The sequence below is a fragment of the Phalacrocorax carbo genome, chromosome 1 (genome assembly GCF_963921805.1).
Source record: "Phalacrocorax carbo chromosome 1, bPhaCar2.1, whole genome shotgun sequence".
Lineage (NCBI taxonomy): Eukaryota > Metazoa > Chordata > Aves > Suliformes > Phalacrocoracidae > Phalacrocorax > Phalacrocorax carbo.
This window is the reverse complement of record NC_087513.1, coordinates 29,619,874-29,647,495: the sequence shown is the minus strand read 5'-3', so window position 1 is coordinate 29,647,495 and position 27,622 is coordinate 29,619,874. Positions and strand designations below refer to the sequence as shown.

Sequence of the window (27,622 nt, the reverse complement as noted above, 5' to 3'; positions counted from 1 at the left end):
CGGTAGTCAGGTGTTGAGTTTCACAGGTTTTTGAAGTGACTGATTTTTTTTTTTCAGTAATCAGCTGTTGCTTATACGTTTTTAAATGCTTTCTGTAATAGAATATGTCAAAACTAACGTTTTAAGATTAAAGTTGTATTTGCTTAGAAACATTCCTGTTGGACTGCAGTATATTTTTAGAAAAGTTCTTGTTAGACTCTAATGTATTTAAAAAAATTACTGTAGCATAAGCTTTTTTTTTCTTTTTTAAACACACGCCACACCCCCCCAAACCCCCTCGGACTGATTTATGTGAACCAGGACAAGCTTTTTATATTCTGAGGAATATACCTGATTCAGCATTGCATGCACAGGAGTTATTAGAGGCTAGTGGGCTGAAAACAATAGAAAACTTCTGAGATGTGATCCGTGTTGTGGCAGTGTTTTGCTGTGTGTCATTGAAAATGTCACTTAACCTCTTTGTTTTTCATCATCAAAATGTGAGGGCTGGTATTTATCTATCTTTCTGGTAGAGTGATTAATTAATATTTCTTGAACACTGAGTACTCTTTTGTTCCATTTCTATTTTTACCAGGTTTATTTTGGAGAAATTAAATTCTGATGGTGGTTGAAAAAGAATGGTTCATGGGAGTCATCATGTTTTTTCTTTGTGAGTCAGATCGTGAAGAGGTCAGTTGCTTGTAGAAATTGAAAATGATTTAGGACATAGGTCACTGAGAAGTACCCATGGAATGATTTTGACTGGAGAAAATTGCAAATCATGGTCAAACTGAAAAATGCTATCGACTTTGTTGCAAAATAATAATTTTTGGTACACTTGAACTGATTACTCTTTTTAAATTTTGTGACAGCTAGTGGGTCTAGAAGTAATGCAAATTATCTAATTTTTCTTCACAGCCACTGTAGCATACCTCTCAACTAATCCTTGTTAGAAGAAATACTTGTCATTTAGATTCCGGTTCCCTGTCCTGTTTTGACTTGAGATCTTTCTTGATTGTATGTGCAAATTAGTGACACCAGAAAAACTGAATAGAAAGGATGAAATTAGAGAAAAGGTTAGCTGTAATAAACTAACCTCTTAAATTAAAGTTAATCTTAAAATTCCAATTATATAGTTCATTGTTAGTTGTTTGGAGGTTTTATTCCACATTTGCTCCTTCACAGAATGAGTTTACGTACCTTATTGTAATAATTTCCAAGGGTAGTTTTAAACTTAAATTTCAAAACTTCTAGATTGGCATAAAAACAAGGAGCAATCCCACAAGTATCATTTAACACTGATCATCTTTTTTTCTCCTTTCTGAGGCTCTCAGGAGTTTAATCACACTTACTACTTTTTAAAATCTTCTAAGATGTTTACTGCAAATTAGAAGAGGCATTTATCCTTTGATGCAAGATTTGCATCTGTTTTGGCTTTTCTACTCCCCCCCCCACCCCCTCCACCCCGACTCTGCTAGGTTTGCGTTTTAAGGGCAAGACCATGTTTTATGTCAGAAAGCTGGATTTAAAAGTGCCAGCAATAGCGTGCCTATGCTGTCATCACTGAAGTAGCTGAAAATAATCTCTTTAATGAACAGTTGCTACGATGTTTATTGGTTCACCGAAGTCTAGTTTGGGATGGTGTTAGAAAGTAAAGTTTGAACTCTGAAGAGTGAGTTGTGTGTAGAATTGTGTTTAGTATTACTATTTCAGTTCCTGTTCTAAGGAAAATGCAATTAAAATGTTAAGCACATTGTATTATACTATTAACTGTCTTAAGTCTTTTTAGTAAATGGTAGAGGTTGTTGAGGAGGGGGAATAAGAACATTGTAGGCTTAACTTTTTATCCGTTTAGTTAGTTCGTTCTTCCTGCAAATAGTAATCACACATCTGTAGCTGGAAAGGGATTCGCTGCAGTTTGTTTCTTATTTAAATACGTACGTTAGTGAGGCTGGCTGCTGAGGGTAGCGCCGATTCCCTTGGATACCGCGTGCTGTACCCTTGACGTGCCCCAAGTGTGGCTGTCTCTTCCTCCCGGTGGCAGAGGGCTTCACTGTGGCTGTAGGCAATGCAGAGGACTTTATAATTGATCAGGCTGTGCGAAGGAACAACTGGCAGATAGGTTTGAGGGACAGGCAGCACCTTCATTCAACATGCAGAAGGGACATTTTCTGCCCTGTCCGCCCTTGCCCACCCCCCCGACTCTTGCATGGTGGCCCTTCTGGAGTGGATCTCTGTTACAAAACCCAAGCCCTCTTTGGGGTTCACAAGATGGCTTTAGTTTACCTGTGGAGCTTACTTGTTTACCAAGAGATGTCGATCTTCTCCCTCCTTCCTATGGGCAGCAGGTGGTAGGGTGCCGTTGTTTTGAGAAGTTTCCAGACAGCTTGTGGTTGCAGGGTCCACGGAGATGCCGCACATCCTTCTTGGTGAGCTGGTGCTTTGGACCTCTGCTGTGCATCAGACCATGGCTGTGAATCGCATCGAATTAAGTATTTCTGTAAATTGCCAATGTCAGTCCTGATTCAGCTGGTGTGCCTCCAGGATGTTGTGAGGACGACCAGGATTCCAGTGGGCCTGTGCCAACCGTGTCCCTGTGGGAGATACTCTTTGCTATTGGGCCCCAAACTGGAAATTCCTTTGGAGAGTGGCATTTTGAAGCTAGGTGGTATATCGTTATATATAACTAGAAAGTTGTTGGGTTTTTCTAAGCACATTGTTTCTTTGGATATATGCTTACCCTTTTATGAAAAATTTCCTGTCTTTTAAGATTGGTGTTTTGTTGATGATCCTGTTAGAACCATTTAATTTTTCTCTTGCAACATGATGCATATTTTGCAACTTTGGTCAGAATTTCTCTCCTAAGTAAATTTAAATACTGAGTTATTCCATTGTCCAGCTTCCTTATTTAAACCTAAACCAACATGATGTATTTAAAAATATTAATTATATATTTGATGTAATTTGAAATTATGTAATTTATATAATGTGACAAATTAAATTTTTGACACACATGTATATGTTAAAACAGTGCGATCTTGGTGGATATTACCGCTATGATTTTCGTGATCTGACCTCTGAGGGAAGGAAGGAGAACGGCTGTACAAGTTTAGCATATTGCATTGCTTGTCTGACAGGACTGAATCAGATAATTCAGTCTGCAAACTAAGAAACTTGTGTTTAGAGAAAAAATCTCGAGTTACCAAGTTGTTTCAAGCATAATACCGTGCTGAGGATCCATCAGATCCCAGTTTTGAATTTACCTGGGAATGGCAAAGAAAATTTAAAAGAGGTGAATATCCCTAAACACCATTTAAACTTTGGCATTCCATCGATGCTAAGTCTTCTTGTAAAAAAGTTACTTTCAGTTATGTTGTTGATTTCTCTTTTTGTATGTCTTAGTATTGATGCTGAGGAGGCACATTGTTCTCCTGGAATTGTAACCCACCTAGTACAAGCGATGGGTAATACCTGTGTAATAAAACCTGTAGTTGACATCTGACTGTTTGGAAAGAAGATCAGAAACTGTCAAGTTTAACCACGTACAAATAAAGTAGAGGAAATTTTAAGGGTTAGTGGTGGGAAGCCACGGAGGGCTTTGGAAAGGAGAGGGACAACACACAAACAATGGAGAGTTGGGGAGTGCTGTGGAAAGAGGCCAGAGAAAACATGTGGCTGGGAAGGAGCCAGCGAAGGCGCAGGCAGCGCTGCCAGGAGGTGGGCAGCCGCTCAGGGAGTAGGGGCTCAGGTTCACAGGGAGAAAGAGCGATGTGAATTTTATTTGGTGCCCAATATATTAAATAAGTTTTTTCATCTTCGCTTCACCTGTGGGAAGAAATAACAACCTTTTTGCACACTGGCATTATGCCCGTGGTCAAGCACAGATCTGGCAGGCGCGGATGTCATGCCAGTTTACACTGGCCACTATGTAGATCATAGAGTGCTGTAAGCTATTTTAAAAAATAGTTAGACTTTGTTAATTCCAATGTCCGTCTTTGGAAACTTATTTATTAGTTGTTGCATTGAAAGTTGATTTTTATTTACTGCAAATCGAAGTATTGCATTCTTGGTGTGGCAGAGGAGGAAGAGTTCTTTTGAAGATACAGGGGAAGAAAAGTGTATAGAAAACAGAGGTTGGTATCTTTTAGAGTCTGAAACACAGTAATTGAAATATTTATGATTCAAGGCACTTCTCAGTGAGAGAGAACACAGACAGGATTGTGGTTTCATTACAGTACTTACAGTATTCTCATGACCTAAAAATGAAAACACAAAAACCTAATGCAGTCAGGTGTGCACAGGCTGCAGAGATACACATAGTTGGTGAACTGTTGTGCTTTTCACTTTTGTCAACATGCTTTCTTCTTTGTAGAAGAATACACTTAATTCGATAAGGAGTAAATGATTATCATTTGTATAGCATGGTGGATGTAAGAGGAAGGGTGCTGAGGACTCCCTGATATGTGGTAAAAATCATTCTTCATTGGAAATCAATTAGTGGAATACATGGGTGCTAAAACTGTAAAAATATTAGGATGGTACTTTGCTAAAGATCATGAAATGCCTTCACGCAGAAATTCATTCAGACTCATTTGTTACCAGTCTTGAATGCATTTAAATTACTTTTAATGTTGTGATGATGCCTGTAAATTGTTCTCAGTACACAATAACTGTCAGCGTACATTGAAGAATACGTATGGTCAGTAATTCAAGAGGTAACTGTATTGAATATAGGGAAGATGTTTCACAAAGTGTCATAAATCCTTGTACATTTGGCTTAAGAAAAGGAATTAAGCATATTGTGACAGAAACTTTGACATATTTGGTCTTTAATTCTACTTTAAGTGACTGACATCTGTTAAAAGATTTAAAGATGTGTTTAACATTGGATGTGGTGACCAACCTGTTCTTAAGTCTCTGGTTTTTTATTGACCAGGAAAGGGTATGAAGTATACCTGAGCAACCAGAAGTTTGTGTCTCATGCACCGTGTATGATAACCGTTTAAAAATGTTAATGAGGTTTTTTTGGTTGGGTTTTGTGTCTGGGAGCCATATCATGCTTTCAAGTGATCACAGAGAAGGCAGGAGAATGGTAAAACTGCCAAAATATTTGTGTATAGCTGCAGGACACTGCTAGGTGGGGAAGTTGATGATTGCTCGGATGTTTCTCCTGCAGAGCTGTGCAGCTTTGGCAGCAGTGTGAGTCCGTACCTGCACCTGCACATGTGGCTGTGCAGCGATGCAGGGTTCCTCTGTCCAGCCACAGCTTTCTGGGAAGGAGGCTGTGGCCTTCAGAAGGAAAATGAATATATTGGATGGATTTACTGCATCTCAGCTTATAGGGCAGAAAAGATCCTAAAGAAGAGTGCAGTCAGTAAAGACAAAAAAATTCAGTCCTTTGCTAAAACAGGGAATGCGCTGGAAGAGTGGGGTTCTCCTGGGTGAGAACTGACTGTGCTGGAGGGTGGCTTTCACAATGTACATAAGGTATTTTAAGGGTTGTGATGGGAGAACCTGCCCTTCCAAAAATCTTCCTTGAAAAAATGAGGGTGCTTCCAGACCAGGTTTGAATTAATTTCCAGACTGAACATGGCTTGTGGCATTGGTGTCTTGCTGTGCCCCAGCATCTGCTCAGCCCCTGGGGTGGCTGTAGGGTTTGGGGGGGGTTTGGACTGGCAGTGGGGTCTGGAGCGGCGAGTGATGGAGCAGCTGGATCCAGCAGGACCCCCTGTTTCCCAGCCTCTGTGGCACACAGGTGCCCTTCTTGCAGCCTGACTTGTCTCATGTTTCAGGAGAGGAGGTACTTGAGAGTATGGCCACATACTTGTGTTGAACAATCTCTCCCAAGGCCTTCAGCCCTGATCCCAAACTTCCTGAAGTTGATGGGAAGACTCCTTGTTTTGGCGCAGGCACTGGCCTTGGTTGATGCTTTGGATGTGTTTGTATGTTCACGTGCAAAACTGGTTTCTGAGGCTGAGAAGTTACTGGCTATTTAGCTGCTCATCCAGTCCACTGAGTCTGGCGCTGGTGATGGACGACTGTGTGTATTTAAGTCAAATCCAAGTGCATTTTCGGTTTTTCTTTCAATGTGGGTTCTTACACCAACTCTTGATAGGCTCTGAGCAAGTAACACCTAAGATGAAAAAAACCCACATTCAAGGTGACTTTTTAATAATATTTAAATACTTTCAAGAGTTCACTTCCATTTATTCAGTAAATTAATTTTAAAAGACTATAGCAGTCAGAAACACCATTGGTGAGGATCCAAAGACATACGAGAAAGACATTCCTTAGAAGATGAACATGCATACTTTTTTTAAAACAGTGGTGTCCAGCCTAATCAGCCAAGCATGACATCCATACCTTGTGCTGTGGCTGCAGGGTGTTATGTGCTGCCTGGTCAGTGCTGCAGCACACGTGCAGCAAGTCTGGCAATTCCCAGGAGCTTTGGGCTTGCAACGTAGTGTATGAACACCGGTAATTTGCTACGCTTTCCTTGAGAAGGGGTATGGCTACAGGTTAGATGTTGCTCTGGTTTCTTGAGACTCTTCCTCTCCCTCATTGTTTGGTTGTTGCATGAGAGGAAAGCTACTGCGACGTCTGAGAAAGGTGGCGGATGGAGCAAGCTACTGGTCATCCTGAGTTGCAGGCTGGGCACTTGTGATTTAAATCTTCACGTGAGTCAGTAGAATAACACATTTATATTATTCAATTATGTGTAAAAATGTAACCTGCTGTCCTGGACTTAACTAGAGTGCTAGTTTAACTTCCGTTTCAGTACATGTGTTCAGTAACTAGAATTAAATTTTAAAGTGTTTGCCTTATTGTACATAGGTATCTGTACATTTTGTGGATCAGTAGTGCTTATATCAAAATCTCTGATTATATATCATTTAAATATAGTTTTACAAATACTTTTCTATACCCAATGACTGCCTTTTGGGTCTTTGTGGTTACCACTAAGTTACTACCAGAATGGGGAAGACGCCATTTTTTCAAGTCACTGTCAGGCATGCAATTTTGCTCCAAATTCAGTTATCAGCGTAATTTCCTTTGGCTGAATTTCTCTTGACCTAAGTCACAAATGAATGCGAGCAGGATGTGACCACAGACTATTAAAAATACCTTTCTCATTGTCACCTGCAGTATTACTTTAATTGGAACGAAGGAGCCTGCAGTTGCACAATATTTGTGTTGCAATACAAACTGATGCAGCCTGGAATGCTTCGGTAGCAAAACAAGACACGGACCTGAGCCTTGCGCTGCACGCTTGGGAGGGAGGGAGCTGCTCCTCTTGGAGACCTCCTCCAGTGGGGAAGTCCCCTGGCTCCGCCTGCTGTGCTGTGGGCTGTGGGGGGACCTTCCCGGTGGTGGTGGGAGAGGTGGTGAGGTGCGTGCTCAGAGCCTGGCTGCAGAGAGCAGTGGCTCATGGCTTGAGTAGGTGATGCTTTGGGTCAGGCTGCAAGGACTGCTGCTTTGCTGAGCTGGGGGGCCGTGGTAAGAGATTGCTCCTTCTTTGAGGCCTTCGGGTTGGAATGGGCTCTTTTTTTGTTTCTTTTGACTCCTGACACTTAGGGGGTCTCTCTGTCAGGAGGTATCATTTGGAAGAAACACTCTTAGTGTGTTTACCTTCCTTTGACGGATGGAAATAGTGAGTCATCATCCAGTGTCACCTTTACAGCTCAGATCGCTGTAGGCACGGTGAAAATAATGTTTTACCCTGCTGGTGCCCTGGTAGGCTCTGCAAGAGCTGATGAACTTGAACTATTACTCCTGGCCTTCACTGGCGAACGCAGTATGGTACATTTGCCCATGACTGACATGCTTAGATCTATGGCCACGAGATACCTGGTCAACTCTTCAAGCCTTCACCTTTAGCATTAGCTTTAACCCCTCAGGGCTCAGCTGCTTGCAGCATTTAAAGCATGGCAAGGAGGTTTATAGCAGAGATTTGACTCAGCAAGACTTGTGCTAATTCTTGCTGAAGATATGAAATACAATTTGTAGCTTATAATTGCTGCTTAATATGATCTTGGACCCTTACTTAAAATCCATTTAACTGATACTGTACTTTCTTTATAAGGTTATTATTGGGAGCTAACCTTTTCTTGTGTTGTGGTTAAATGTACAATGTAATAAGGGTGTTTTTTAATGTGTTTAAGAGTTGGAAGATGTGTTAGAGGTAACCTTTATGCAGAGAGTTTTATATAGTTGTAGTAAGGAGAGCGATATTAAAATCCTGAACATCAGTACCATCTGAATGTAATTTGTTCTCATTGTATTTTGTGTGTGCCTGCTAGCGGAAGATGGTACAGTATATTGAGAAAACCTGTTTTGTTCTCCAGTATCTTTCTTACCAGTAATTATTAGCCTAGCGTAAATTACTGTCTCTAGAAAGTTTTTGTACTTCTGATGCACACAGAAATACAAAAAGCATATCAGGTACAATAGATAAATCAAAATTCTTTCTCTATGTTTCAAGTAGAGCAACCTAAATCCAAGATATAGGCACAAAATTGAAAGCCTCCCAGAAATCTTTACTTTCTTGTTTAACGCTTGATAAATAGGCATGGGCCATGTCTGTTGGAGGTCTGTAGGGATCACTAGATTATAATAGATTTAAAGATCAATTTTTATGAATAACAAATATAATACTTATCGATATTAGTTTGTCTACCTTTGATTGCCTTGTAGAAATGTGGGTTTGTTTAGAGTTGTAAGTTAAAAATAAGTAATAAAGTATTTCTCCTTTTTTTTTATTTTACCAGATACCTAAGTGTATATGTAGAATTTGGTGTATATGTAAAGGATTTAAGAACTTGCCTTCCTGCACACTTCTTGAAACCACTCTGGACAGTGGTTAAGGCAGTGAAGCTTCATACCAGAAAGGAGGTCAGGAAAAAAACCCAACGGAGTGCTTAAGCAGAGAAAAATAAGACGAGTGTCATAAGTCTGGACAGCCTTTGTTGGGATTCCTATTTTCTGTTTCCCCTGTTAATGTAGAAAGCTCTGAAGCCTTTTTTTCTTTTTCCTTTTTCTTCTTTTTTTTTCTTTTCTTTTTTCTTTTTTTCTTTTTTCCACTTTTTCATTTCCCTTCCCTTTTGCCTCAAGGGGGCATTGTGGGTTGGAGAGGGGGAGCAGGTTTTGCGCATACAGGCTATCAGCCTATTACTGAAAAATACTTGTTTTTCTTACATTCAGTGAACTGTTGTCAGCGGTGAGCAGAGCAATACCGATGTAGTGGGCAAGAATGGCCTTAAGAGAAACAAACATTTTTTATCTTAAGTAGGTGGGGAAGGGGCAGCAGTCATGGCTTATGAGGTTGAAATTAACTGCTTTTAACATTGTGAAGAATGATGATGATGTAGACAAAGTGCCATCCTAAAATTTATAAGTGTAATTCTTGGCTCAGATGCAGGCTTCTTGTGGAACTTCATGATGGAGTTGCTTAATCTCAGTGCAGTAAAGATAAATTCATTAATGGTTATGAGGTGTTGATATAATTAAATAGTGAATGCCAGTAAATTGCTTTGTGAAGCTCAGTGACTGTAAACTCTGATCTTCTAATTTAATCTATCTACCGCTTCCCATCCACTTGCTGAAAGGCTCTGAAGACTGAGAAATTAGCCCTACTCCAGGCACAGTAACTGTGAGAACTGGGTTGGCTTCTGTAAAGGGAGATCCTTGGATGAGGACTGGAAGTGTTTCCTCGGTGTAAGTTAAGACTGTATGGACAAAGGAGAGCAGAAACAGGTTTTTGCATTGCATGTGATGTTCAGAGATTGTTATGTTTCTCACTAACTGCCTGCACCAGTTTGTGATAGCCCTGACACTTACACAGAAGAAAAATTAAGAAGCTAATGGCCTGTTGAAAGAGATACTGTCCAAATGAGAAAAATTAGCTAAACCCATTTCTTTTGGTGGTGTTGGCAGTATTGCTCACATCTGGCTTTTCGGTTGATCTAAACAAATGTTATCATCCTCTCAGTAGACAGTGCATTTTCCTTGTGAATTATTTAAATGTGTGCAGAAAATATTTCTGAGAGAAACTGGATATCTCTGAAATTATTCTTTCTCACAAAGGCTAGTTTAGTTGCATGAAGAAGGTGTTCACTTTATACTTTTAACCTGAACTCTTAAGAACAGAAATGTATGGGAACATACATGGGGAACATATATTCTTTAGGAAAGTGTCAGTGCTTTTTCTAGGTAGGTTGTTTTTTCATGCAGGGTGTTCCTCATCTAATGCACCGTTTTCTGTTAATTTGCTTTTAACTGTATCAAGGTATAACTGTAGTGTTTTGAGCTCTAAAATGGACTTGAATCATGATGGAAGTGGACAAGAAATACAATAGTACCGTCGAAACAGGCAGAGGTGCTGCATTCAGTCTCTCTCTCTCCAGTGCCATTTCACACACTTTATTCAAGGACTTGAATGTGCTGTGCCAGAGATCTCCTGAGGAAGGACCAGAGCCTCTCCCTGTCCCCTGGGCCAGTGCATCATTACTGGTGAGCTCCATACTTGGCCTCCAGACAGATGTTTTGTGCACTTCTCTGGCCATGGCCCAGCCTCACCAGAGGAGCAGCTGAAAGCTTCCTCCCTGGTCTCTCCACCAGGCTGGTTGTCAAGTGGACTCTCCTGGAGTAAGTGTACAGAGGGTTTCCCTCTTCTCAGACTCAGGTACCCACCAGCTCAGGCGGCATTACTTCTCAGTGTGGCCAAAACCTTTGTTTCACCAGTGACCACAGCTTGCATCCTGGGTTTAGAGACAGTCTGGTTTACCCCTTGAACAGAGAAGTACAGGACTGCAGATGGCTGCAGACCACAAGGTTGGGATGAAGGCTTCTGTGCCTGCACATAAGACTGTGATTGCTGGTGCCTCATCTGCAACAGCATTTGCCATACATTTCATCATCTCAACCATGACAGCCCAGTTCAGTAAGATTATTGGGAAATAAGGAGTGTGAATAGAAAAGGCAGGTGAAAAGCTAGTGGAGAATCATCTTACGATGGTAGATAAACTTCAGTGCTTCTTTTGGCCAACCCATTTGGCATAGATTTCAAAAGCCTAGTGAATTAGTTGAAGGGACATCAAGCCAACAGGATGGAACAGCTCTGGGCCTTGCTGCAAATTAGCTCTTGGTCTTCCTCCTTGTGCAGTGTCAAAGTCAAGTACTGAGTAAGCCTCTTTCTCCTCTTGCATTCCAGTTTTGGATTTTATTTCAAGTTGAAAGTGCCATTCATATCCAGTAAAAGAAGACTGAATGAAAAAAAAAGAATGATGATGTTGATTTGGAAAACAGTTCTTTAATTAGCCCCCAAATCATCTGTTTGCTTCAGTATAACTGAAGAATGGGAATGGTTGCCTTAAAAACCTGCTGTAAGAGACCTATCTTTTTGATATTTCCTACAGTGTATCTACAGGCTTAATGTGGATGTGATATTTGAAAGGTGAAGTCCTATTATTGCTGAAGTGCATCAACTAGGCTTCACTGTTGCAAGGCCTTGTGTGCATTTTGAGTACAGTGACAGTAGTTTGTACTATTCAGTTTGTCCCAGAAGACTTGAGACAAAGTGAATTAGCTAGTACATAAGTGTTCATGATTCATCCTGGAATTTTCTAATGCTTTAAAAGAAATTCTTTAAGTTAAATTCATGCCATGTGTTCGTGCGTCTTGCAATAAGGCCTAGTAAACCAGCTAATTATTATGTTAGTATTATTTAATACTAATTAAATAATTATTAAAACAGCTGATAATTGTATCCAGACTGCTTCCACCTCTACCATCCATTTCCTGCAAAGCATATTTTGCATAAATGAAAATCTTGCTTTTGAGTTCTACATGGCCAATTTAATGTACTTGCAGCAAATACAGTTTCAGTAGATGTCACAAAAGTAAAAAAATGCCCTGAACAAAACTCGACTGTTAGCGGTACCACAAATCAGCATGTTTTAAAATGTACTTTTGACTTCATCAGTTTGATTATTACGAGATAACATCAAAGGCATTGCTTCTTCCACAACTGTAAGGTCCGTTTGAGGCCTGCATTTTTGTTGTTGTTGGAAAGAAGTTAAAAAAAAAATCTTGCATGAATGTATGTAGTAACTACATGAGCAGTGTTTCTGTCTTTGGGTTGCAATTTTAACAGCTTGAAGTCTCCGAAAATTCAGTGTAGTTGAAGTAAAAAAAGCCAGTTCTGTGGCCATTTCCAAAGTTTTAATTTGTTTTAAGCCCTGTTGTTGATCTAGAGCTTTTCCTTGTTTAAGGTTGATCAATTGCTTTTGCACTTTTGTTTGAGGTTCGGCATAATCGCATGCAGACTATTGTATCTTTTTTTTTTTTTAGTTGAATTTCCTGTTGATGGTTTTATGTTTGTATGGGATGTTAAATTTGAGCACTAATAACTTAAATATTTAAAAAAATAAATATGATTCAAAACAATAACAAATGACTGCAGACTGAAACAAATACTAAGCAGTGCAAATTTATTTAATGAAGCATAATTTCTGCACCTGCTGTAGGCTCCATTGTGGAAGCTCTTGCTTTCATGCGATTTTATTTATTTAGAAGGAGAAAAAGATCATCCTGCTTTCATTCAAGTATCTTTTTATTTAAGGCAGATTTAATAGAAACAAGAATAATAGGCCTATCTCTTACATTGAATATTGTTAAAATGCGTATGCCTTCCTTGGTAATTACTGTTCATTAAGGCTTAGTACTCTTTCTTTAAAGGAGATAACTCTGTTATCTTACCTGTAAAATGGATGGATGAATGTTGGCACTAAAGTCACTTCATACAAAATGTAAAATAGGATTCAGATATGTAGTCTAGGAGACCCGTGGCCCATCAGCTTTACCTCATAGCCTTTCAGAAAACACACACCATGCTGAACACTTGGGTAAGTCACATTGATATGGTGTGACCCTCATGACAAAGGATTGGTCTCTTAATAATAATTGATTTGGTTAACTTGGCCCAGGTAGGAGCCCATGGTTTCCACGTACAGGGTGAAACATAGACATTGCTGATGGTGCAAAGGAAGATGCTGTTACCATTCGTCTTTGGAAGTGTTTGGCTATGTACTGCTCTTAGAAAGTAGAAATTAGGAATACTGGTGCCTTGCGTTCCTCTGCTGTCTCACAAATAGTTGTGTAGGTGACAAAAAAGCTGTGTTGTCACTGTGTATGTATTTGTCTACGTAAAGGAAAACACATAATCTACCTCCTGGAGTTGGCACTTTACTGATTTTCACACACAGATATAATGGGCAGACAAGAGAGTTCTGAAATCTCAAGACAGGCCAGATGGAAAAATATGTTCAGATTTAACAAAAAAAAAAAAAAAAAAAAAAGGAAAAAAGAAATATAATCCTGCTGATAATGAAAGGATGAAGAGGGGACGGGAATTTCTGTTCTCTGTTTTTTAAGGAGGCCAGTTACCAGTTTTTGAACTCCTGGGATTACAATGCATGTCCTTTGCTGTAGAACTGTCAGAAAATACAAAGGTTATATCTATGCAGACAGTTTAACTTGCTTCTAGCTCTCCAAAGTGCTTTAACTCATTTCATGTTCAACTACAAAAATCCAGGTCTTGGAAAAACTGGAGTATTAGAGCTGTAGCTGTAGCCCTCCTGGATGGCCAGGACAGGGCTTTTGGACGAGAGCTGTGGCGAGGCACGTGATGCCTTGCACAATGACAATGGCTTGTCAGGGCTGAGGTCCTAAGCAAGCGAGCCCCTGTAATTGTGGTGTGAGATACTTCTGGAAGACAGAATACAGGCCAAAGAAACCTTTATCTGCTGTAATCCTTTCTAATCTTGGCTTTTGGAAGTTTTCAAGAGCGCTGCTAATACTGAGGAGTGCAGCTCTGAAATTTTTCTGTTTGCTTTTGCTTGCTTGTACTTTTTCAGTTTTCTTTCATGCGTATTTAAATTGGATCCTAACAGTGGAGGGGATGATTCTAGAAAAGGAGTATTTCATCAAAGAAGGAGGGTCCTAAAACTTCTACCTAACTAGAGGTATTCCACAAAGTGAAGAAGCTTCATAAAATACCGTGATAGTACAAGAAACCATCCCATTTTTACTGAAATCATCGTACAATGGAAAGTGCTTCATGTCAGCTGAAATGTCAGATGTATCAGGAAAAAGTTAAAGTGGAACCTGATTTCTGTAAGGCTAGAGATTCAAGTAATTTGCTTAGGGATGCAGTAGAAAATCAATCTTATGCTTGAAAGAGGGAATAGTAGCCTTCAAGTCTCATCTCATGTTTTGTAGCTGATTGCCTGTTTTTATTATCTCTCCCCCCCCCCCCCCCCCCCCTTTTCCTTCAGTAGTTACTAATGCCCTTTGGTTAACTCCATTATACCTTTGAAAAACTTCTTGCAGAGCTCAGCTGCTTTGGCTTGTTTGCTGGGGAAGCCTCACTGATATTATAATTAATAGGATGTGTAAAAACTTTCTGAACCAAGCATAACAGAATCAGGCTATTAAAACTTGGTACCCCATATGTTCTGCAGTGTACAGTATTTCCGTCCTCTGCAGCTGGGGCTCATCAGAGAAGATGCTAGACCTACGCTGATCTTGCATGCTGCGTGGGAAGTTGGTTTGGTAGGAACACCATTCAGCTTGTAAAAGAATAAAAAGGGTGGAACATAAAGTCAGTTTACAGTTTGGAGGTGTGTCTCTAATTAGCTTTTTTTGATTTTTCTACCACAGGGACAAAAATATGAGAGAAGGGTGTGTATTTTTAGAGACTGAAAATCTTTGAAGACCTGATTCATAAGTGAGACTTGAAACTGTTTCTCATAATTTTGTGGTATGTGATAACACTTTTCTTGCTTTGGCTCTTGCTTTTGTTGAGTGGCATTGCTTCATTTCTCCAACAACTTTGATTTTAGGAAAAAGTTTTTAAATTGGTAAGGAAGTAATACAGAATAATAAAGGTGACAAGAATAGTCTGATATTTTTGAAGGATTTTTTTTTAATGACTTGGAGGTGTAATGAATTGAACTTGCTAGTTCTGTGAAGGTAAAATATGAAGCTTATAAAAAAATTTAAAAAAATCGGAGAGGAAATAAGTCAATTGATAAAACACAAAAGAAGTACATGACTAAGATGATGGGAAATGGTACTGAGCAATTGGAATAGTGTATGAACCCTGACCACCTAAAGTGTTTAAGTACAGGCAAATACAAGGGCATGCCTCTGGAGACATTATTGCAAGGTTTGCTTTCAGTGTTGGGATCTGTATCCAGAGTGCAAAGTTGTGACCCTAAAAAAGACATATATTTATCAGGTGAACATGGACATTTTAAATTTAAATTGGAACTTTATACCTTTGGATGTGTAAAGGTGTATCTAAAATAGGAATAACAAAGTCTGATGTCTCTGCCTAAATTCCATCCTTCCTTTTTTGGTGTTGACTTTTTTTATAGTTTCTTAAAAAACTGTATGGAAAAGAGACTATGGAGAGGAGAGACTTGGTTATTGAGGATTGTCAATCCACTTTGTAAGGGCATAACAAAGTCCATTAGGAGAAGAGCAGTTTTTAACACTGAGAGTAGTTATTCACTAGACGACGTTAATAAGGACTTCAAAGTAGGTTTCACTGGGAAACTTCAGATTGTGCTTTAAGGTCTTTCCTAACACACACCCAAATTTGTTGAAGGAATTATGCCAGCAGTCCCTTACAACCATGAAATGTATCAATGTTAATGTTAGTTTGACCACTGTTTTTTCTTTTGAAAGACGCAGGAGAGGGCTTAGTGTGCTTATTGGCACACCAATATTTGTTATTCCATGTCTGTCCTTTGACAGTGGTTTAGAGCTCTGGACATGATCTGGAAGGCTGCCGCTAGGTCCTGTGCACAGAACCACTGTGAGTCCCAACGCAGAAGTAGGACAATTTAAACGTACGGGAAGAGAAAACAGGTAGAAACAGACAAGGGAAGACAGGAAAACAAGGAGTTACCATAGCATATCAGCAAATAATCTGTTCTAAAATTTTCCATAGGTCTCCTGCCAAAGGAGTTTGAAAGAGGTTAATCAGTTAGTCTTGTGGACGTTCACAGATGTGTGAGGTGTCAGCCTGGATAAAAAGCCTGAAGACACTTAATTGAAAAAATAACACATAGATGATGGAAGCTGGCAGCCTGGACCTAAAGGAGAAGGGAGTTTACCTCTAGATATGGAATGAGAGATGATAGGTAGGCTTTGACATGGAAGATAAGTGATTAATATATAATGGGATACTGGATTTATGTCAGTGGAATGAGATTGCATTTGTCAAGATTAGAACAAAAGATAGGAACAAGATCTGAAATAAGAGGGATGGGAGTATAATAGCTGTACAGTTTGAGAGGAGACACATACTCTACAGACAGTATTTGTAAGGATCCTAAAATATTTACATGTAAATCTTTTGTAAATTTGTGAATCTATAGGGCCTAGATGCTTGTGTCTGAAGACAGAGGGATGTATAAGTCAAAGATGATGCTGCAATTATTGGCCTAAATAAATGGTAAAGTGGCCCAAGAAAGGAGGCAAGGGGAGAGCTTGCTAGTCTTTTAGAGGAGACTGTACACTCGCTGTCTCCGAACTGTACAAAATTGTGTACAGGGTACAGTACAATTGCAGTGTGCTGGTAGTGGTAGGGGGAAAGTAACCTACTCCGGGCGAGTGGTGTGCTGGTGAGGTCCAGGAATTTTTATGAGGTCCTCCTTTATCAGTTCTCTTGTGCAAGAGGATCTTTCATAAAGTTCTTTCAATACTACTGTTCTTTGCTCTTTCTGTATTGCTCTTTAGTGGCAGCATTTGCAGCCTAAGATTATGCTTGAAGTATGTCACACCATTGTTGGTGAAGTACCACAGAAAATATTAATACACACAGTAACATGCTTAAGTATTTAGGTTTTCAGAGTCAGGATTGACTTGATTGCATTGCTCCCCAGTGGTGAAACTAGGAGTTATGAAGATCATCCAAGCTAGATGCCAGTAGAATCTCTGTCACGGACAGTTTATTTTACCTATATAGGGTATATTTCCACCTACTGGAAGAACTGTTTTGGAAATGCTTAGGCAAATCACCTCTGTCCATATATAGTGACAAGGTATTTGCTTATTTATAGAGGGATTCAGGACTCAACATTGCAATGAAGTTCCTAGTTTTGACTTCCATCCTCATCTCTCTGTGGACGTCCTGGACCAGCCAGTTCTGGGCCAGTTCTGGTGTGCATGGGACCATAGGGCTTTCGTATTGCTGTGGCCATCTTTTTTCTCAGATGCAAAATGGTGGAGTAGTGTAATGTTGAGACTTCACTGCTAGAACAGAGCAAATATTTTACTGAAGCTTGGAAGTGATTTTATGTCTTTTAAATTTGGTTTGTTGTATATTTAGAAAAAAAATGTCAGTAGGTTTGTGGTTTTTTTTTTTGTTAAGAATTTCTCTTCAGTGTGCTTCCATCTGAACTGTATTAGAAGAATCTGAAAAGTTGAGGTTTTTTCCTTTACTTGCAGACTTTTTACTACTTGTGCCCTCTGAGGTACCAGCAGAGATAGCCAGGTGCATTGCTTTGGGATTCCTGACAGAGGATTCCTGCTAACCCAAGTCAGAGTGTTGCTGTGCCGGTTCAGTCGCTGAGGACTGCTTGATTACCTCCCCCCTGCCCATTGTCCTGCTTTCAAGTTCTAAAAATTGTTCATCAGATTTATCATTGCTTTTTAAGAAAGTCTTCATGAGCATGACCTGAGGTTTTACAGGAAGTCTTGAAATAAAAGTAATAATATTGTTATACATTCTCTCACATTCAGCCACACATGCTATCACAAAAGTAGCCTTGAAGCTGTTTTAGTTTTACAGCAAAGAGAGTTTCTTTTCATATCAGGTAATCCGATCTGCTGGGTTTTTTTCCCCCCCTTTGGCTTTGAAAACGTGCCTTTATATTAATAATCCTGGATTTGTGCTGAAAGTTGATTGCTCTAATTGCTGATTGGTATTCAGTAACACTAAATAAAGGCTCAAAATTTTCTCTTTTTCTACTCTGAAATCTATTCTTATGTGTATTTTTAGAGCTCACCATTAGTGGATGTATAATCTTTGTGTCTGCTTTTATTCTTGGCCACTGGGAGTTTTGCTACCAGCAATAAAAGACAACCTCCATGTTGTACTGCACAGTATAGATATTGTAAATTTTGGTCTTGCTTTCCATTGATCTGGTTTGCCATATGGGAATCATATTCAGCTGATCTTTATTTCCTGAGTCAGAAATTCTGTTTTACCCATCTTTGGGGCTTTCAACATTTATTCTCAGTGGGCTGTCAGGTATTGCACATGAAAGCAAAGGTTCAAAGGCATATAAAGAAGGTTGAGGTCTGAAATGTTTACTTAACACTGTGGTTTTTTTTCTTTTTACAAACATTTGCCAGACTGGAGGATCAGCATGAAACCTTAATAAATTTTAGACTTTTTAAACTCTATTATGAACATTTTACACATACATAATTTTGGTGTAGCCTGGAACACATCAGTTGTAAACTTGCTAGCATATGTTTGCTAATGACAGCATTAACAGCATTGCAATTAGTTTTTTTAAGTTTATAAATTATTTTTCTCAGAGGTTTATTTCTTTTCAGTTCTGTTTTTGTTTCTGGTACTGCCTCTAACAGACTGCCATTGTACTACAAAGAAAACTTCAATGAATTGACAATGCAGCTTTTAATTAATATGACAAGTAAAATTTTAAAAATAAAGATACCATCCTCTCACTTTGCGATGTCATTCCGCTGAGAGAGAGAATGAATCTGAGTGAAAGTGAGAATGAGCTTGTTGTTGCTCACCGGTGAAGATGCTGCCACCAATGAGGTAAACAGTCATAATCTTAGCAGCTTTTGTGCCTTAAATATTTAATCTCTTGGGAAACAAATGCCTAAAATTTGAGAGATTTGAATCACTTGGGGGCACTGATAGACGCTCTAGATCCTGTCTGTGTAGTTGGATTTTTTTTCTTTCTCATTTGTTCTGAAGTGCATTTAAGACATAGTGTGCTGGAGTGTGTCTGATGTTCCATATTCGGTGTATCTCATTTTGCTTTTTATTATCACACAAGGAAATAATCAGGGATCTTGATACTCAGTAATAGGATTTGTTCTCTCTTCTGGCCCCTTTCTTCATCATTGCCAAGAGGATGTAGAACACTACGATTGGCTCAAAGTGACTGTTTTTGTCTAGAAAAGATGTGGTTTAGGTGTGCCTAGGGTCGTATTGTGTCATTGAGGAACTGGAAACAGATGAGAAAAAGGCAATCAAAGACCGAAAGGGAGGTGGGGTTTTCCCCATAGCTCTTTCACCTTTCACGCAGGGGCCACCAAGAATAAAGCTGTCGGGAAACTCTGCTCTCTCACAGAGTCCTGGACTCGCAGTCCTGCTTTTCCTGACTTGCATGGCCTCTTCATCAGGAAGTTATGCTGCAGGTTTAGCTCTCTGCTTGGTGTTCAGTCATGTCTGCCTCCTTTTCTCTCTTCTTACCTTCTCCAGCCAAAACAGAGAATGGAAGCTAGGGGAATGTGGCCTCATGGACAGCTTGTTTCAAGTAGATGGGTTACCAAAGCCTGCAACTGGTTTTTTCGCCTGTCTTCCTTTTTTTGTGTTTGTTTGTTGCTTTCTATCAGCATTGAAACATTGTACTCTTATGCTGTTAGTTCAACTTTCCTCACTTTAGTAATGAAAGATGATTATGGCTCCTCAGCTGTCCTGGCTTTCCCCTGACATTGGCTAAGGCTATCAGCCATTTTCCCATGCAGCCCTTCCCAGGCTTCTTCTGTTCCACTACTTGTCCTATTTTGAATTCGGAAGAAGAACCCAAGGAAATTAAGAAAGTAACCAGAAGCAGCCAGATTTGAGACCTTCAGTAGAAGAAACCACTACGTCAGCCAGAGGCGTGCCAGGCAGCACAAAACAATGTGGTGTAATATTGATGCTCATCACTGCAAGGCATGCCACCAGCAGAACGAGCCTACCTAGGGGTGTGTCTAAAACTAAATGGCATTGTGATCTCCCACCATGTGTTCCTGGTGTGATGTCCTTCCGTGGTCCAGATGGAGCCAAAAGCATGTGGCATTTGTTTGATCTTTTCTGAATGATTTTCCACTAAGAAAACTGAATAAGGTTATCTCAGGTATCTCACTGCTGAACCTGGGGTCAAAATGATCATAGGTTTTATAAACTTCCATCAGGCACTCCCTAGACAACATGTTCAGAGAGTTCACTGAAGCATTACTTCGAATAATGATAAATTCTCATAAATCTCGTTGTGAAGTATTGTGAACAATTGTGACACGGCTGTTCAACATATGCATAAAGACTCCCAAATGTGTCTTTTCACAAGGAGTTACCTGGATTTAAGACTTTCTGTAAGCTAGGACACTCCACCATCTTGTCAGGTGGTAATGTAATTTTCAGTATCCATTACCTTTTGCAAACTCTGGGTTCAGTACCACTGGCGTGGCACAACTGGATGTGAAGATGTAGCTGTCTAAAACATTGAAGTAGACAGTACATGCTATCTTTAGTTAAATATATCTATCTTCTGATTTCTCTGTCATCTCCTCACAGGACTTTGGAAGATGTTCGGTGTCTCTTGGTATTTATGTTCAGAGTTCTTGGCCTGGTTCCCCGTGAGCTCGGGAGTAGAGCCTATGTTGGATCACTGGGCTTCTCCAGAAAAAGGGAGCTCCCTGTGATGGAAAGGCTAAAGATCCTCTGTGCAGAGTAGGGACCTTGCTCAGGGGGATGTCCATGTCTTGGAGAAAGAACTGAAGACCATCATGGTTTTTTAATCATATTTCACTTCTAATCCAATGTCTTTTAAAATTAGTATGCTATTCTTTAATATGAGTACATGGGAGTTTATTTGTATGCGTATTCTCTGAACAGACCAAATTGCAGTAGCCCCCAGGACAAAATAACTGATGGAAGTAGCAGAGAAAAGGGCTTTAACAAAACAGGATACTCATCTGCATATTTCTCCCTTGTGGGAAGAGGACCAGAAGACAAATACATTACAGTGAGAGAACTGAGTACATTCAGATTCTGCAGTAATGGCCATGGTAATACTGTGGAAGAGCGTATCAGGGTTAAAGAAACTGCTGTCTCCCAGTAATTTTCACAGAAATAATGTTTATATAGATCAGAAGTATATTATTAATTAACAGGAAGTAGCGTCTTAGAAGCTAAATTATGTAGTAGGATCTGAAATATAGCTAGATAATAAAAGTAGCATGAAAGAAATTATTCTCTACATGGTGGATATAACCATACTTGACAAAAATGTTTGTGGTATTTTTCAAATTGCTTCAGATCTAAGCTTTCATTTCAAATCCATATATTCATGTTGGGATAATAATTGTAATCATGAGAATGTAAACTTGTTACTGTGTTATTTTCCTGAATCTGCTGATAATCTGAAACACTAACTCTATCCTTATTCCATTTTCTTTATTAATCCTTCTTTAGGTACTCATTCTAAACCTAATGATGGTCTTTAAAATTCAGTGTTAACAGTTTCATTTATGATATGTTTTGTGGCTGGAAAGGGGAGAATGGTGATTGTCAGGAACATCAGCAAGAAGAAAAGTGGAGAATGAATAAATGCAAGAGGGGCAAATAGGAAAAGAAAAAACAAAATTAAGAGACATAAATACGGTAATTGTAAAGATGAATGTATTTTTACTTTGATATTAGACATAACAAGCGGGTAGTGGAAAATGATTAAAAATATAGTTATTTCATTATAGATCATTTTGCCTTCCATACCTTTGTTCAAAATATATCCGTCATGTGAATGAAAAAAATTGATGGCAGGTTATGGGCAATAGATTGCATTCCTGTATGTGTATGCCAGAGCCAGCAGCCAGGAATTTGACAATGTCTGTAAAGTGAGTGTGATGCATCTTGCTTGATCTCTTTTTCCTGCTCCCCATCCATGTTTAGCCTACGCCCACAGCACCACATCTGAATCCTTGTTCTGTACTCGTGCCTTATGCACTTCAGTGCACTGACTGGTTCCAGTCCCTCTTCCAAACCCCTGACCTCGGCTCAACTTCTCAGTGTTGCAGGCTGTCAGCCGCGTTGAGTAAACTTGTGCTAATGGAAACAGATAAAAAGTCACTGGAATTTATTAAGGCTTTTGCATTAACTTAAATCATGCCCTAAGAATGAATGTAGTATTATTAAAAAATGAAATTGGATTATAATGAAAGGAACCTGCAGATTTTAGTTAGTAACTTTCATGCGTCTCTATAAATTTTGTTTAATTCTAATAAAGTAAAAGTGAATCCCCATTAACTGTAATGAAATAAAATTAAGCTCTCCCTGACTTATATTCATGTAGTCAGTCAGCACTATTATTTGAAATCTCATTGGGCTCAATTTGTCTGCAAGGACAACAGAATTGTCATTTATGCTGGGGGAGCTCTGTTGGTAAGAAAATAGCAGGACTAGGTCTGTTCTATCTGGAAAAAAGAGGTGCCTATACAAGGGATTTATGTGATTTGTGCTACAGAAGTTAATGTGATGCTACAATTTTTTCTTTAAGAATCTGTTTTGAATCTGTGTAATAAATACTTGTATATCTATTCAAATATGTACTGCTTTGTTTGAGGATGTTTTGTTTCTTTAGTATCTTCACATGTTAATGTAGCTACGTTAAAACCATCATGGACAAGTCATGTTCTAGCTGAAAGTTTGGTTAATAGTTTTGGGAAAGAGGTAATTCGCTTTTGTCTTGTTTCAGCCTAATAAAAAAGTCGTCTTATTTTCCTTTTCTTTCTTTCTTTTTTTTTTTTTTTTTAATCCATTGGCTTTGTTATGCCAGATCATTACTAGCTTTACTTTCTACTGCATTTTATCATAATTCTCTTTGAGTATAAATAAACTCTGGTATGCTAAACCTAATAGCAATTAAACTGGAAGTGTTTGTGTTTCATCGCTATGAACTTCGCAGAAATGTTTCCATGACAACCTCCATGCTAGTTAAGGCAACCAGAGGTGATCAACAGTTTATATATTTTTTTCTCTTGTAAGAACGGAATTTGTGTTGACAGTTCTGGCCTTTAATGGCACTTTTGTACTGTGTGAAAGTATTTGTTTACTAGATCATATGCTGTTAACTGTCAGGCCGAGATAGAGTGACTGCTTTTGATAAAAGGGCTGCATTACATCTCTGAGTCTGTGAAGCTCTTGTACTTTAATTACTCACATCAGTACAAAAGTATCCATTTGCTTCAATACACTTAAAATTAGACTTATTATTTCCAAAGCATTAATGGTGAGTTAATTTTGTCCTTTACATTTTTTGGAAGAAAATTGTTGTTTTAAATTTAAACTATTGTATTTACAGTGATAAAAATCACATTCTGTGGTATGGGGTGAATCATAAGTGTCTAATTGTTGCGCTTTGAATTAGAATTTCTGGGCCCTGTTTTCATATTTAGCTGATGAAGGCTGTCATGCTGGAAGCTGAAATACACTAGTTGTAGACTCTGTTAAGAAGAATATAATTTAAGTATAGGTGTTTTGTCTCTCACAATTTTGAAAAAAAAAAAAAAACAAGTGTACCTAAGACATGGCTAAAATAAATTCTGTAGTGTGAAACGTAACAGTAGTACAGGTAGACTGTATGGTACATGCCCATCAGGTAGTTCGAAAGCTTTCAGAATGAAACTGTTAAGGTGGTGGTTTATTTTCTTTTTTGTGGGATATTTCTCTGCATGGAGCACTTTCTAGGTAGAACATCTGGAAATAAACGGATGAGTTGTTATCTGATCTGTGAATCAGCTAATAACTGCTACTACAGCAAGTTAATTCACTACCAGCAGTAAGTTTGAAGACATTGCCTGTTTTGTTATGTGTCTGTTCGTTGTCAGGCTAACGGATGAGTATCTTCTTGACTCTTGAGTGTGTGTGTCGCAGAGGATCATTTGGTTTTGATTTTTTAAAAAAATATAAATATTTGGAAGGTACAACATTGTCTTCTAAAATTCTGTTTCAAAACAAAGACTAAATATGTTGTCATAATAAATATCTTGGTTTGGGGAAGAGTAATACTTAGTAATGCTCATGTATATTCAAGTATGAGGTGTGATACTTGTTGCTTGTCTTGCACGTGAAGACATAATTTATATTGAGGACTCCAGTCTTTTGGACATGCAATTCATTTTAGTAATCACTTACAGAGTGTTTATTATTTGAAGTAATGATACCATCACTTTTTTAAGCAACTGAGTCACTCTTGAGTGATCAGATAAAAGATAAAACTGATAGGGATTGAAATTGTGTAAATTCAGATTTTGTGCAGGTTTGTATGTGGATGCTGTTGCTTTTGCACAGTACCCATGTCTGTCTCTACTGAGTCAGGAGTTCCTGACACAGTTTTTGGTAGTCGGTGACACCAGGAAGGGAAATGAAGGTGTTGAAGTAAGATGCCTAAATTCCCCTAGCTTCAAACTGTGGACAGAGTAGTTCTTTCTGTACTGTCAGTGTAAGATGCTGCCATTAATTTAATACCTCATCTTCAGGGGTTTGCTGTGCCTTCCTTCATGTAGGAAAGCTGGGATATTAAGGAGAAACTTCCCAGAGAAGAAGGGGATGAGCAAAGCTTACCTGTACGTCCAGTCTCTTCAATCCCTAACCGGTTTTAGCTGTAGGGCTTGGTCTGTAGTGAGGTGTGTGTAGTGAACATGGCGACTGTCCGCTACACATTTCAAACTCTGTCTTTGGTCACTTTGAAAGTATTAGATATAAATTAAGTTGATAGGAGTTTCAGATTAGCTTGCTACTTCAGATCTGCTTTAGGTAATTGAGGTAAACAACCTATGCTAAATCTGTTTCTCTGAATGCATAGGCATATGCAGAGTCCAAAAATTCAGTTTACAACATCCTTGCGGATGAAAATATGTGTGTTACTAGAATGAATATATTTTATTATAGTACTAAGAAGCAGGCTTTATTTTCTTGGTGGTCAGTTGGCTGTGAAATATTGTGTAGTCCTTAAGCATATGATACAAATAAGCACTATGTGCTCGTTTCCCAAAGTTAGTGTTTATAAACAGTAGTTTTTTATCATGTCTGAAATAATATTATGTAGTCTGTAATTGGTTTTTCATAACTATGGTGTAAAGTAGACACTACCTAATCTGAATTGTAACTCTGGGGACATGACACAAAAGAGTATTGAGGATAGGCATGAACTGGGAAGGACCAACAGGTTATTAGCCCTAACAGTTTTCTTTTTTTTTTTTTCCCCTAGGAAAAAATGAATTCATATTGGAACAGCAACAGAGATGGGCTGCAAGGGTGATCAGGAAATGGAAAGCTTATCTTGTGAGATGAGACTAAGAAAGTGTGACATGTTTGGCTTAATGAAACAAAAACTGAGAGATGATATGATTTCTCTTTCATATTTCCAAGTCTGTTAAGGAGAGGCAGGGAAGGCATCAGAGAGGGAGAAGAGCTGTTTAAGCTAAGGGTCATTGTTAGAACAGATACATATGAGTGTAAACTAGCCCTGGATAAATTTGGGCTGGAAGAGAGAGCATTCAAGACAGAATCGAGCATTCAAGTAGTGTGGTGGGACAGGAGATTTTGAAGAGGGGGTCTTATCAGCAAAATTGGCATGATACAGTTGCTTTAAATAACAAAAGCTTACATGTTGCGACTCAGATGGTTTGTTCCACTCCTATGCCCATCTTTTTGCCTAACTAGATTTGTAAAAGCCCCATGCTTGCTTGTTGCACAGTACTGTGAAAACTTGTAGATCTAATCTAAAAGGAACTTGCCAAATTACTTTGTTTGTTTCAATTCCAATACATGCTTAATTCTTGGGTAGATTCCTCAGTCTGTTTTCAGATAAAGTTCCTTCTTCAGTGTTATTGACAATAATATCCTGGGACTTTTTAAACTCACTTTTTCTTGGCTGTTATGTATGTATGGGAATACTGCCTTTAAATTCCTCCTTTGATTCATCTTGCTGTAGTTAGTTACAAGCTTTACCCAACCTAAGTAGCTTCTTTTTTCTTTGCACCTGGAAAGATAAGATGCTTATCACCATATTCTTGACAGTTTATTGTGTAACCAATCTGTACATTTATATAGTCCATTCAAGCCTTCATTTCTAGTCCCTTTATAACTTAACTTCCTAATAATATATTTTTTTAAGTTTGCCAGTAATTCAAGGTACTCAAAATTGAACATGAGAAGTTATTCAAAGTAATTGCTGTGGGAACGCTGCATCATGGATAGGACCACTTTTGAGTAAGTTTTCCTACTCATAGTAGCTAAGGAAGTCTGGTGGGAAAAGGATATCAGCTCCTTATCTGAGGCCACCCACTGCTCTGGTCTGACACTTAGAAGATACCTCTTCTTGATGTGAGGAGATCTAGGAGACTTAGAGAGGAGGATATCCAGATACACACTTGATCAATTTTGTTTTCTTGTCCAGTCTGTTTCTGGAAAATATATATGTATATATATAATCCCAAAGCCTGTCAGTCTACCACCCTGTGCTGGTAAGCCACCTTCCATGCCAGATATCCAGATGGCACGGTTGTGCTTCCTTCTTTAAAACATACTTGTTTGTATCCCTTCAGTGAAGTCTCAGGAAAAACATGACAGAACACTTCCCAGATCTTCTCTTCTTGACTTCTAAAGCTCACAGACTATAAAACCTCATCCCCAAGGGTTTTTCAGAGATTGTTATTTACCTAGGGGTTTGCAAATTTTAAGAGGAAGTTCATTCATGTTTCCTGCTTATGAGACTTTGGTAAAATGGATTTAAAAATTGTCTTGAATTTGCTTCAGAAACTGAATTCATGTGCAGTGTATGGAATATTCTTATAACCTAACAATTGTTAGGGATGCATTTCTAGTCATGCAGGACTCAGTTGCTGGACTGTATTTCTCCCTTGCAAAATACTGATAGGGTCTCCTGGGAATATATATTGCAGCAGTATAATGCAACATACTGGACTGTGCCACAGAAACAAACTGGGCATGCATATGAGACTGGGATGCTGCCTAGGAAGACACTTCATTAGTCTAAGGGCATTAAGGATTACTACATAATTAAGTAGTACTATATATCGAATATTACTGCTCAGGTGCAGTGCCTTTTGTAAAGTGCCCTTTTTCATGTCCCATCTAGATCTCTTTCTTTCTAAGTACAAGTGTTTTCTTCTCCACTTGGATGGACAGCATTTCAGGGATCGTGGTCTGAAGATCTCTGCATCAGTGGCTTGGAGCTCAAGTCAGCATGCTTCTGAGAAGTTCCATTCCCATTCCTCATGGTCATCACATTCACGTGTAACTGAGGAACTCTGTCAGATGTACTATAACACCTTGCAAGCTAGCGTGAGTCCTGATTCTCTTTTCTGGGAAGTAGTTCTGCAGATGGTACAGTGGTGTGCAAGGTGTTGGAACAAGGTGTTGGTACAAAGTATTGGTACAGCTTATGGGGTGTCCTGATCATATTGCCAAATGAACTGAGCCTCTTCACCCTGAGGCACCAGGAATGGAAGACCTCTGTTTGACATCCCTGGGAGAAGCTTTTCAGTGATTTTCAGAGATTTAATTCAGATATTATCAAAAGGT

General features: G+C 38.9%; 1 protein-coding gene across 6 annotated transcripts in view; it reads left to right on the top strand.

Annotated features, from left to right (window-relative positions):
* FOXP2 (forkhead box P2) overlaps window positions 1-27,622 on the top strand; it is a 441,997-nt gene that overhangs the window by 4,901 nt on the left and 409,474 nt on the right. The window contains exons 2-5 of one of the 6 annotated variants that reach the window (XM_064447252.1): window positions 14,698-14,797; window positions 20,912-21,084; window positions 21,491-21,679; window positions 21,772-21,912. The exons of 4 other annotated variants lie outside the window; for them this stretch is intronic. The gene's annotated coding sequence lies outside the window, so the exon portion shown is untranslated. Of the gene's footprint in view, window positions 1-650; window positions 670-14,697; window positions 14,798-20,911; window positions 21,085-21,490; window positions 21,680-21,771; window positions 21,913-27,622 lie in introns of those variants that run through there. One more of the 6 variants, XM_064447182.1, reaches the window with a different exon arrangement.